Source organism: Amblyomma maculatum, chromosome 2, assembly GCF_055883805.1.
Source record: "Amblyomma maculatum isolate TAMU_Amacu chromosome 2, ASM5588380v1, whole genome shotgun sequence".
In the NCBI taxonomy this organism is placed as follows: Eukaryota; Metazoa; Arthropoda; class Arachnida; order Ixodida; family Ixodidae; genus Amblyomma; species Amblyomma maculatum.
Window position 1 is genome coordinate 99,506,331 of NC_139345.1, and position 12,212 is coordinate 99,518,542.

Below are 12,212 nucleotides of genomic sequence, written 5' to 3' on the forward strand. Positions count from 1 at the left end.
ACACACACACACACACACACACACACACACACACACACACACACACACACACACACTGTCTCTTTCGGCCTTATTTCATGCACATATATGCTGGAATGCGAAACTGAAACGTCCTTTGTGCGCGTAAAAAAAAAGTGTCAGGAAATGAACATGTCGCGCAACATGGTCATATTGGTGGCTAACTTTTGTGTGTTTTGCACATCTGCTAACTGATTCCCTAGAGCCTTTGCAGCCTTTTCGGAGTGACTAGCGAAGAATAAACAGGACGCGAGGAAAGCATATATAAGGAAATCAGGAAAATGTTTCCGGCCCACTCGAATAACAAGGTTGTATCAGAGTAAGGGATCGTCAAAAAAAGAAAATGCCCATGGTAGAGCCGTAGTCATATTTTATGAGAAAAAAAAAAAGCACCATCCTCAGACAGGCGAGGACATAGCTCTCCTTGGATAGCGAATGCTGAATCCCGTCCATGTCTTCTTTGTTGCGGTGACGTTGTTTACTCTTATATCACAATATGGATAAGCAGCCTAGTGAAACGTTCGCATCTACGTTTGTGTGTTTTATTTAGAGAGGTCATGCGTAATAATCGAAAGTAGCCACGCGCAGAAAAAGTAGAAAAATGACAACTAAGGCTTCCTTCTGGATTATGCCATTTATTCACGATTTCTTAAGGCCTCAAAGCTGTGAAGAACTTTTCGCCCCCCAACCACACCCTGCACACTTTTGCTATAGGTGCGGCAAGAATTTGGTATTGTAAAAAAAAAATAATAACAAAAAGAATGAGAGAAGAAGAGGTCTGAAAGGAGTGTAACCAAACAGAGAGAAAAAAAAAAGATGGTCAGAACTATGAATGATCGTTGCAAGCAGGCTGAATTACATCATCATGCCTTCTAGCGAGCTGAATTAGAAACAGGATCATACGTTCACATGTCATAGCACCGACAAAAAAAAAAAAAAATCGCAGAAAGACAAACATGGTGTCGACGTGTGTGCAGCCGTATGTATATATGAGCCTGGAATGTAATGAAAAGAAAAGGAAACAGGACGGCACAAATTTATCCGTTATTCCCAGAGTGCGCATGAAGTGCTGATGGAGCGTCGTGTCTTTTTACGTATTTTGTTTTGCCGCAGCATCCCTTCTTAATTATGCCTACCCTATATATTTGCATGTTGAGCTGGACGACAGCTGCCGCTATCCCATAATGATTAACGACCACGTATAGTTATTACCGCCCGGAAGCAATGCTGCAAAGGGGGCCGTTTGACCATCGCCTAGAGCACGATGCCTGACCACGTCATCGCGGAAGAGCATCCGCGCACAGGACTCGCGAATTACACTATTCTTCCCTTTCCGTTCACGCCCGAGGCGCGCCTCATCACAAAGCGGGCCCCGCCATTCCTCTTGCGCCAGGCTTAACGTCCGCCGGTTGAGATATCCAGGTGAGGGACAGTTAACGTCCTTTCACGGCGATGGTTTAGGTGCTTAGTACCTCTATTATTCCACGGCGCGCGGTAAGGCAGGCGAGAGCTTCACAGGCAGTCGTCATCGCTGAAAGAGAAGGAAAAGAGAAGTCGTGCGTCCGGGCGCACGACTCGGCGCGGAAGGGCGGGGGGGGGGGGGGGGGGGGGGGTCCTTGACCGTCCGGTGGTCCGATGGCTCACGCCACTCGACCAGGCCACATCGCGCCACTGCGTTCCAATGACCTTGGCGGCGGGACGACCTTTCACCCCGAGGCAGAGACGTGGGAACGTTGTCCTCGTTTTTCTTACGTCGTTGCGGTTGTCTCTCTCCCTGCCTCGGACGTATTATCTATTATTAGCAGGAGAGTTGTGTTGTCTGATTGTACGCTATATATCTCATACATGGTTAGGAACTGCCAGCTTTTCGAATGACATCATCTGGTGCTTTTCAACGCAACGCTGCGAAAGAGAAGCTCCAGGCTGTTCGTAAGCTTTTGTTTCAGAAGGATGATCAGTTTATGATTATGCGCTCGAGATGGTTTTGCTTTAGAGCAATGAATGTGAGCGGTCCGCAGAACCAAACAACGCAAATAGTAATTCGCTTTTCATTGTCAATTGTTATTATTTTTATTAATCTAGCAATCATAATAATAATAATCATTCTAAGGGTAGCAATTAAAGAGTACTTATATTCAAGTCTGCCAGAGCGACTGATGGCTTGAGCGGTATAGCGCCTGGCAGGCAACAAAACCATTTATGGTACTTATAAGAATTGCAGAGCCACCTCTGTTACTACTACAAGAAAAAATAAAAATAAATAAAGCATTTTTTTAGCATAACAAAATGAACACAGAAGCAGATAAACGTAGAGAATAAAGAATTTTCACAAATATAAATGATAATACCATGGTACACTACCTGTTTTCATCAGAGTGCAGCAGTGTAAGTCTTATTATTAATATTTTTTTTGTTGTTGTTGTTGTGCCCTGCTAGTGACTTCTATACACAGATTTTTTTTTTTTTTTTCAAAATATCAGCAATGAGAAGGATTTTTTTTCTTCTTTTTGCAGTAAAAGTAGTAATGGGATGGAACAATGAACTAAATCAGTAGCAGCTAAAGCACCGTCTGATCTGAAAATACGGCTGTGCCACGAAAGATAATTGTCAGCTCTACGAACGGATGAACTCTTTCCACGAATTACGTGCATAGAGAAATGTGATGCCTGCTATAAACTTTAATTTCACAACGAAAATAAAATCGAGAGTTTTTTCCTTTACCGGTCATCAGTGATGAGCTACAGCAGGTTTATGCAAGAACCTCAAATATGCGAGGTGCCCTGTGTTGCTGTGCGTTGTGTATATAACTAGCGAAGACAAGCTCGCTCTGAATCAGTAGTTAACCCAGCTGCCATGCTGTAAGTGCTTGCTGAGACGCGTCCGCATCAGCCTTTTACTTCATTGTCCTGTCTCAAAAACACCTCCTTCATTTGTTTCTTTTTTTTTTTTTTGCTGACATTGCGAGATATACTGATATATTGCATGAACAGGGGCAACCATGGTAAGGACCACTGAGGGAAAGCCATGAGTTCTTTCGGAGCATTTGGCGATGACGCACATGTTGGTGATTCACTGTGGGGTGTTTAGATCTCTGCTTAAGCTTGACAACTGCGTCTAAGGAATAATTGTGACTTTCATTTCGGCTGATGGGGTTGATTGGTATTAACGAAAAGCAGAGCTCGAAAGAACAGGTGTAGTGCATTCATTATTTTCCCTTTTCTTTTACACGGTTTTTCTTGTTAAGAGTAAGGAAGATGGCGCCGCCGTTTCGGCTCGATACAGTGCACGTAGTCAGAGTCTGCTGTACACGTACTACATATACACTGTATCCTTGATGCAAGACGCATGGTTACGGAACTTCTGTTTCACGGCTGACCGCGTTCTGGCTCATGCAGATTGGTTACATCAGTAGCGTCCGCAGCAATACGCAAAAAAAAAAAAAAAAAACAGTAGAATAGCGAGACTGCGCTGCCTGCAGCAGCTCTTGACAAATGTAGACATATACCATTGTCTAACCGACTTCCTTACACCTTCGTTTTTCTCTCTGAGGCCCCTTCCGAGTCCAATTTCTATCCTTTGCAGATAAAACTAAGGTATAGAATGGCGGAGACAACGAAATAGAGAAAATTTATGCTTGGTAGTAGCTCGTTAAGGCGGAGTGTTGAGGAGGAGACTTGGAGAAGCGATGCACAGCCGCCAGAAGCCTCGAGGTTGAGGCGGCTTTCAGAATCTGTGCCGGTGGCTCCGCAAGCAGTTTTGAAGCCTTAGTTCCTGAATGCATCCCTGGAAGACAGCGGATGAGCGGCACCCTCCGTGGTCCGACATTCCCGCTGAAAGAGATCGGTGGCACAGAAATGTCGGTGAGTGCAGAATTTTTTTCAATGATTTCAACTTGCGCTAAAGACATTTCCGTTGCGCAGCCTCTTTGGCAACGTATTGCAAAAGACTACTTTTATCTCAGCCGATGGTGGCTTACACTGAATACTCGGGTGCGCCGTAGGTCTGTTGTGTACTCATTCGCAGGCTCTAATCTCATCATAAGCGTTCTCATTGGCCAAGTTATCTTGACTGTACACGTGAAAAGCCTCTCCCATACCCCTCCCATTAATCTTGTCCCGTTCTTAAGGGACTATCGGTTACCTTGTCATTGCATTACACACACTGCCCATGTCCATTTCTTCTTCTTCTTGGCTTCGACTCGGATGCCATTAATTAGCATTTGTTTCCTATTCCACTGGGCCCATTTCCCGTCTCTTAATTTACGCCTATCGTTTTCCTTTTCATAGCTGAATGCGTTGTCCTCAATTTAAGGCGAACCCCTTTCTTTAGCCTTGTTTATTTCATCCATATACCGGTATAATGCATCTGCTATATACTTTCCTTTTCGGTGGTTTTCATAAAATTATTTTTCACTAGAGAGTGCCTGCTAAAGGTGCCCGCCCAATTCAATTTCATTCTGATGGCCCGGATCTGCTGTCACAATCTGCCGTAAGAAGGCAGACAACTTCCCTTACCAGTTCCAGTTCTCTTCTGCTTGTAGCAAAATGCTTATCCCTTCCGAGCTATTTCGATGTTTCCGAGCTTTAAGGCACATAAATTATTTATTAGTTCCCCTTTCTCCTTTTTCAACCTATTTCGGCCACAGTATTGATCTACTTGGAATTCTTCGACTATTACATCTACACTGGTACAAAGCGTTACCCTTCTTGTCTCTTAGACGTACTACATCTGATTTTTGTCAACTACTTGCTTCCGCTTCACCGATCCTGGGCTGCCTCTTTTTCCTTAAAGCTTGTCTGATCTCTTTCATATCATACTTCCAACTATCATACTTAGATTCAGATTAATAAGGCGATTACAGTCTGAAGTGCTTTGGAAATCTAAAAAACAAAAACAAAAATGACCTCTTGCCTTTAACAACAGAAAAAAAAAAAAAAAAACGCTCGGTTGATGTCATCTGCCCGGCTGTAGTGAAAATCCATTCAGCGATGTCAAAACCAGTTTCATGTTCCCGAATCTCATAATCTGCTTTGAAATATCTATAGAAACCACCGCTTTATGGTTCCTGAGAAGAACGGGGCAAGCCTCGCCATACTTGCTGGAACTCGGTACTTAGGCGTTCATCAACCTCACAGTTACAATGGTACAATGCTTACGGCAAAGGAGTACACAGCTTTCTTTTTCTATCTGCAAATGGATGCTGAAAGATTTCTCAAATTCTAAGTAACAATTATTGTGAACGAAGTTCAGCATTACATCACTTAAGAACGACGTGAAGAAATGAAAACAAAGTGCAGTTGAAGACGCACCCTTCAAGAGGACACGCGTCGGACTATGAACTTCAGGCATCAGAGGTTGTCTTCTGCAGCTGTTACAGCCGCATGAGGAAACGTTTGGAGTGTCGAGATGCGCCAATATAGTTGCTGTGATTAAAGCTTTAACGGAAAACATCAGCTTCAGCCACGCAAGGTACAAAATATGCGTTTTAAGCACTTACTGCATGCGTGACTCTATAATCGCCTCCTGTATACAGCCTTTATTGATCGCGAAGTCGGACACAAGAAAGCGCGCTGCGGTCCACACAAATGTAAAGTGTCATTATAGTCGGCAACGAATAAGTATCAACGCTCCAGGGTAAACGTTCCTTTTCCGTTCTTCCTCTTCGCTGTCTCCAAGTATTAGGACACACCGCCTACGCATAGTGCATATGCAATAAGCTTCGGCAGGTGATAAGTTGTGGGTAATGCGATGGATCATTGAGCTAGTTGGTCAAGCGGCGATTATTGAGCGCAAGTGCACTCCTACCGTGGAAGAATTTGCCATTGTTAAGAAAGTGAACCTTAGCGAAATTCCTGCGAAGATTTAAAAAACCACACTGTTTAAATCGCTTTCAATGGTTAATTTGTAATATGCATACAATACAATACAATACAATACAATACAATACAATACAATACAATACAATACAATACAATACAACACAACACAATACAATACAATACAATACAATTCAATACAATACAATACAATAAAAAGTTATATCCAGGTTCAACTGGAGGGCTTCCCGGATAAAAGCTGCATTCGTAGCTTGACAATGTCTAGGAAACCCATACAAGCAGCAGCACATGAGTGATGAAGGAAATCTACAAACAGAACCATAAAATCACATTTCAACAAAATATTTGCGCAGCTCGGATTTTGTGTATCCTATTGTATTTTGATAAGTATTTAAAACATGGGGCAGGTTGTAAGATAACATCTGTAATTTATAACCAATGCGAAAACGTTGACATATAGTTTCAGACTTGTTGACATATGGTTTCAGATCAGGAAGCTATATTCAGCTCTAGAGGCCGCGTGTTACTTCGAAGGCTTAAGGGCATTGTTTTCAGATTTATTCCTTGTTTGTCACGGTGTCGTGACGCTGGGGCTATGTCGACCCGGCCTTCACTTGGTAGCGTGCAGAGACTCGGGGTTGAAGTAGGATTGAATCTTCGAAGTTGGTGAAATATGTACAAGCAGGTTTACTGGCACTTTGAGAAAACGTATTTACAAGAATATTTACATGAAGAAGAAGGGTACATCAGCAAAATGACAAGCGTTAAGAGTTCATAGCGAGAAGCGACTGGATGAGCCGTTTACCCAGGGCCCAGAGCGACATTTCGTGCTCTGCAGCGTCCTTAAAAACCCCCTATGTCCAGCCCCTCTCTGAAGATGCTGACCAACCAAATCCAGGGCACGCCCCTCAGGTATCGGCATCCAATCGAACACATCACTGCACTGATGGTCTGAAGCACTGACTGGTCCGGCATTCATTCGTTGGGCGTGATCACTTGTTGGCGGGAAAAGCTTGGGAACGGCGAGGAGAGGAGGTACATTTCTATTCTTCAGCAAAGAAACCACAGGCTGGTTCTGGGGGTTTTACTTCTCAGAAACCCGAGTGCACGTGGCGCCGCATAGGGCTCCCAACATGGTCCCTTTTCGACAATTGCAAATCTTTCCTGCATTCCCGGGAAATCACTTAATGGCCGTATGAGTCATGCTCTTCTCTTGTCCTGCACGTCAGCGGACATGTCACTCTGTCGTCTCCTTTGGATAGGAGGCATTCATCACTGGAGGATAGCACTTCTCGACTGGAAGGGTGAACAAAAGAAAGCACTTCCTGCTATTTCCCGCAGGGGGACGTTTCTTTGTGTTTTTCCAGACGTTCTCTTGACAGGGCCAATTTGGCATTTGCAGGTTGTCCACAAAGCAAAACATGCTTACAAAACAGGATTCCTGGAAACAGGCTCACTTAGAGCCAATGGACCATCACCACATATTCACAAAACTTTTCCATGCCCACAGGCGAACAATAGAGCGCGCAAATGCGGATGCTTGGTCGTAACAGCCTCCTCCCCCGCCAGAAGAGACTCGGAGGGCAGCAGCCGCAGCTGCTGCATGAAGAGACGACTTAATGGCCTGCACGTGAACGCTTGAAGCTCGCTGTTGCATGTCGCGTTGTCTTGATTGTTGTAGGCCAAATTGCTTGAGCTATCTGAAACTCAACCACATGTCGAAGCAAGCACTCGGCTCCCGTCTGAAGAGACCAGGTCAAAAGAAAACTGCCATTGTTGTTCGAGAAAAGCCCACTCTCAAGACGTTCAGGACCCACGTATGCCTCGAAAACCAAACGTGCTGCTTTACATAGTCATCTATATTCAAGCGCACGAAAAAAAAAAAAAACCTGATTATCAATTTGGATACATGGTGAGGAACATCTCGGACCGCTTAGAAAGAGCGGCTAAGCGCGTCCGCATTCCCATTTAACTTCCCCTTTTGTATCTTATTTCAAAATTGTACTGCTGTAAAATCAAGCTCCACCTAAGAAGGCGACTGTTCTTCGATGTCGCAGTTTGCAGCCAAGCCAGGGGACAATGGTCCGTCTCTACGGTGAATTTGGCCCCTCCAAGATAGCACTGCAATTTTTGAATGGCCCATACAATGCAAGCGCATTCCTTCTCTGACGCGCAATAAGCCCTCTCTCTAGAACTCAGTTTTCTGCTCAAGTAGAGCACGGGGTGCTCATTACCGTCGTCATCTCTCTGGCAGAGAACAGCACCTAACCCTCGATCACTGGCATCACACTGGACCGTGAATTCTCGGCCATAGTCTGGAGCTCGCAATACCGGACGGCTAATCAGCACAGCCTTCAGGTTAACGAAGGAGGCTTCCTTTTGTTCGTCCCAGACTACATTTGTCGGTTCTGTCTTGCGGAGAGCGTCGGTCAGAGGGCTAGCCAAAGCTGAATAGTTAGGGATGTAGTGATTGTAGTACCCAGTCAGACCCAGGAATGCTCGAATTTCCGTCTTCGTGCTCGGCCGCGGGTAGTCTGCTACCGCAGAAATCTTAATCTCGCTGGGTTTCCTGAAACCTTGACCTACATTGTGACCCAAGTAGTCCACGGTCGCCCTTGCCAGGCAACATTTCTCGGCCTTTACGGTTAGTCCAGCTTGACGCAAAAGGCTCAGTACAGCTCTTAGATGTACCATATGGTCCGCCCATGAGTCGGAAAAAACCGCAATGTCGTCTAAATAAGGCACCGCGAATGTTTCACACCCCTTTAAAACCCTATCCATGAGTCGGGAAAAACAAAATGGAGCATTTTTGAGCCCGAAACTCATCATTGTTGGCTGGTAGCTGCCCGTCGGAGTGACGAAAGCCGCGTATCTGCTGGCGCGTTCAGTGAGCGGTACTTGCCAGTATCCTCGAGTAAGGTCCAGCGTAGTCACATATGCCGCTCTACTGACCTGTTCTACTCTCTCCTCAATATTCGGAATAGGATACACTTGATCCCTGGTGAGAGAATTTAGCTTTCGGTAGTCTACCACAGGCCTAGGGTCTTTACCTGGAGCTTCTACTAAGATCATAGGCGAAGCATAATCGCTTTCCGAGGGTTTTATTACTCCCAATTCCAGCATGCGAGTTACTTCCCTATCCAGAATTTCTCTTTGCCTTGGAGAAAATCGGTAGCACCTTGATCGCACTGGCACGTCTGAAGTCAGCTCAATATCGTGCTCAGTCAAATCAGTTCTGCCTGGCCTGTCCACGAAGCAGGCCTCAAACTCTGTTATTATCTCGCCCAGATCGGACAGCTGGGATTTCTTTAGTTCTCCTCTCTGCTCCGTCTTTTTGAGAAGCTCCTGAGCGTTGCTTCCTTTTCCGCTGAGGCAAATCAAGTTGTCCCCCATCTCCTCGGGAAGGTTTAACGTTAGATTTACCACGGCTTCCCTCTGCACATAAGGCTTCATAAGATTGCAATGATAAATGCGCACTTCTTTACGCCTACCGGGAATTTTCACTGCGTAGTTAGTGTTAGAAAGCTTTGCAACGACTTCAGCCGGTCCTTCCCACTGTACTTCGAGCTTATTCTGCCTTGAACTTCTCAGCAACATCACCTGGTCCCCGATACAAAACGTCCTTTGACGGGCTGACTTATCATAGTACACCTTGGAACGAGCCTGGGCTGACTTCATGCTGGCCTCAACGAGTTCCTTAGTGTTATGTAAGCGATTCAAGAGGTTCAGAATGAATTCTACTACTGTTGGGTCTTCTCCGCGCCCCTCCCAGGCTTCGCGCACCATTCGCAAAGGTGAGCGCAGTGACCTTCCGTACACCAACTCGGCTGGGCTAAATCCAGTGGATTCGTGCGGCACTGACCGCAAAGCGAAAAGCGCTGCAGGCAGGCAGGTATCCCATTCGCGCTTGTTTTCATAGCACAGTCCCCTCAGGACTCGTTTGAGAACAGAGTGCCATCTTTCTACGCTGTTGCTCTGCGGATGATGGATCGAGCTATGCACTACCTTAATGCCGCATCGCTCGAGAAATGAGGTGGTGAGGACACTCGTGAAAACGCTACCCTGATCACTTTGTACCTCGGAAGGGAATCCAACTCGTGCAAACACTGACAGCAGCGAATCCACTACACTCTCGGACGTCACCTCGCGCAGCGGAACAGCCTCTGGAAACTTTGTGGCTGGGCATAACATAGTGAGGATATAACGGTACCCTGACTCGGTCACAGGAAGTGGCCCAACTATATCTATTACTAACCGGTGAAACGGCTCGGTAATGATTGGTACTAACACCATCGGAGCTTTCCACTTATCTTGCGCCTTTCCAACCCGCTGGCACGTGTCGCATGACCGTACAAAATTTTCCGTGTCCTTAAAACATCCAGGCCAATAGTATTCTTGCAACAGCCTCTGCTTTGTTTTCTTTATTCCAAGGTGACATGACCACGAGCTGCCATGGGAAAGTCGCAGTAAGTCTCCGCGGTACTTTTGGGGAACGACTAATTGGTCCCGCTCTACTCCGCGCTTATCCTTGAATAAGCGATACAGCACTCCCTTTCTCATCTCGAAAGAAATATTGTTTGCTGTCTTAGTGGCGCGGTGGCGCTCCCTTATCTCCTGTATATTGGGATCATTGGCTTGCTCTATAGCTAAGTCCTCTCGGGTTCCACTTAAAAGTCTCGTGAGATTACTAGACACTGGCGGCAAGAGGTTACTCTCAAGAACGTCCTCATTCCGCGTCTCATCAAGCTCACTTTCAAGTTGACTTATCTGAGATGCCTCGCTCTCAAAGTTTCCTGACCCACTGTCTTCCGCATCGACCACTGTTTTAGCTGTCGTTTCCTCCGCGGTGGATTTTTCTGGAATTAGCAGTGTAGCTAGTTCTCGCGCCTTTGAACGTGTTAAGGCTGGCACAACTCTGTCTCCGAAAAGGATGCCCCTCTTTCGCAGTAGCATGTCCGATTTGTTGGAGAACAAATACGGATAGCACTTAGGAAGCTTTCCTGAAACGGCAGCCTCGGTTGTTAACTTGCCGAAAGGGCCCTCGATGACCACGTTCGCGATTGGCAAGCACACACTCTGTTCCTCCACTACCTGGCGGATCCACGCACACTGTCCTGTATAGTCGGAAGGCGATACATACGCCGGATGGACAACATCCATCGTTGCGGCCGAATCGCGCAGTACCTTGCAAGGCTTCCCGTTGACTACTAGGTCATGCAGGTAGGGTTCTAAAAGCTGCATATTTTCATCGCAGTCCCTGACATACGAGAAAGCAATCTTTTCTTTCCGGCAGTTGACGGCAATGTGACCCTGCTCATTACACCTAAAGCATGTGAGCGGCTTCCTAGCCTCAAGCTTATTCTTTGTGTTCTGCACGTTGGTCACTTCCCCACTTTTCTCACTGCCGTCTTTTCTAGGGCGTTTGCCTGAAGAAGCCTTCCTTTCTTCGTTTGCAAATCTAGCAAAGTGCCTTTTCTGACGGTTATTCACCCTCAACTTGGGATTGCGGAGCCTATCCACTGCTGGGTTGCTGAATTGTCGGCGCGAAGCATACTCCTCAATAAGTTCGGCAGCTTCAGTTGCCGACTTAATTTCGCCTCGGTCCTGTAACCAATTTCTTTCTTTTTCTGGGAGGCAGTTATAAAACTGCTCCAAAAGAATTCGCTCGACTACAGCGTCCCTATCACTGTAGGAATCAGTGCTCTTTAGCCACTCGCCCAAATTGACTCTTAAATTGTATAGGAATTCAGGGTAACTCTCGTCCCTGGACTTAGTAGCGTTCCGAAAACGTTGTCTGAACGCCTCGGCGCTAAGCCTATACTTTCTCAGAAGGCAAGCTTTGACCTTCTCGTAGTTGTCCGCGTCCTCCTTGCTTAGCCGCGCGACAACCTCCGCTGCCTCGCAGGGCAGAACCGTCAATAATCTCTGAGACCAAGTGTCTCGCTGGAAGGACAGTTTTTCGCAGGTTCGCTCAAAGTTAGCCAGATACAGACCGATATCCCCTGATATCACATATGGCTGCATGTACTTTGACATCTTGAAATCTGCCTCCTTGTTGAGAAGAGGTACCGCTAGCTGGGGACAATTGCCCGACCTCTTGCTCAACTCTAGTTCTAATTTCCGGAGCTCAATTTCTTGGTCCAGCTTTTTTGCTTCTCTTTCACGCTTCTTTTCCTCTTTTTCCCACTCACGTTCGCGCTCCCTTTCCTCTTTTTCCCTCTCAAGTTCACGCTCACGCCTCTTTTCCTCTTTTTCCCGCTCTTTCTGCTCTTTTTCCCGCTCCTTCTGCTGTCTGAGCTGTTCCTTTTTTTGACCGATGAGGTTCCATGCTTCACTGAGCTCCTCATCATCGGCTCC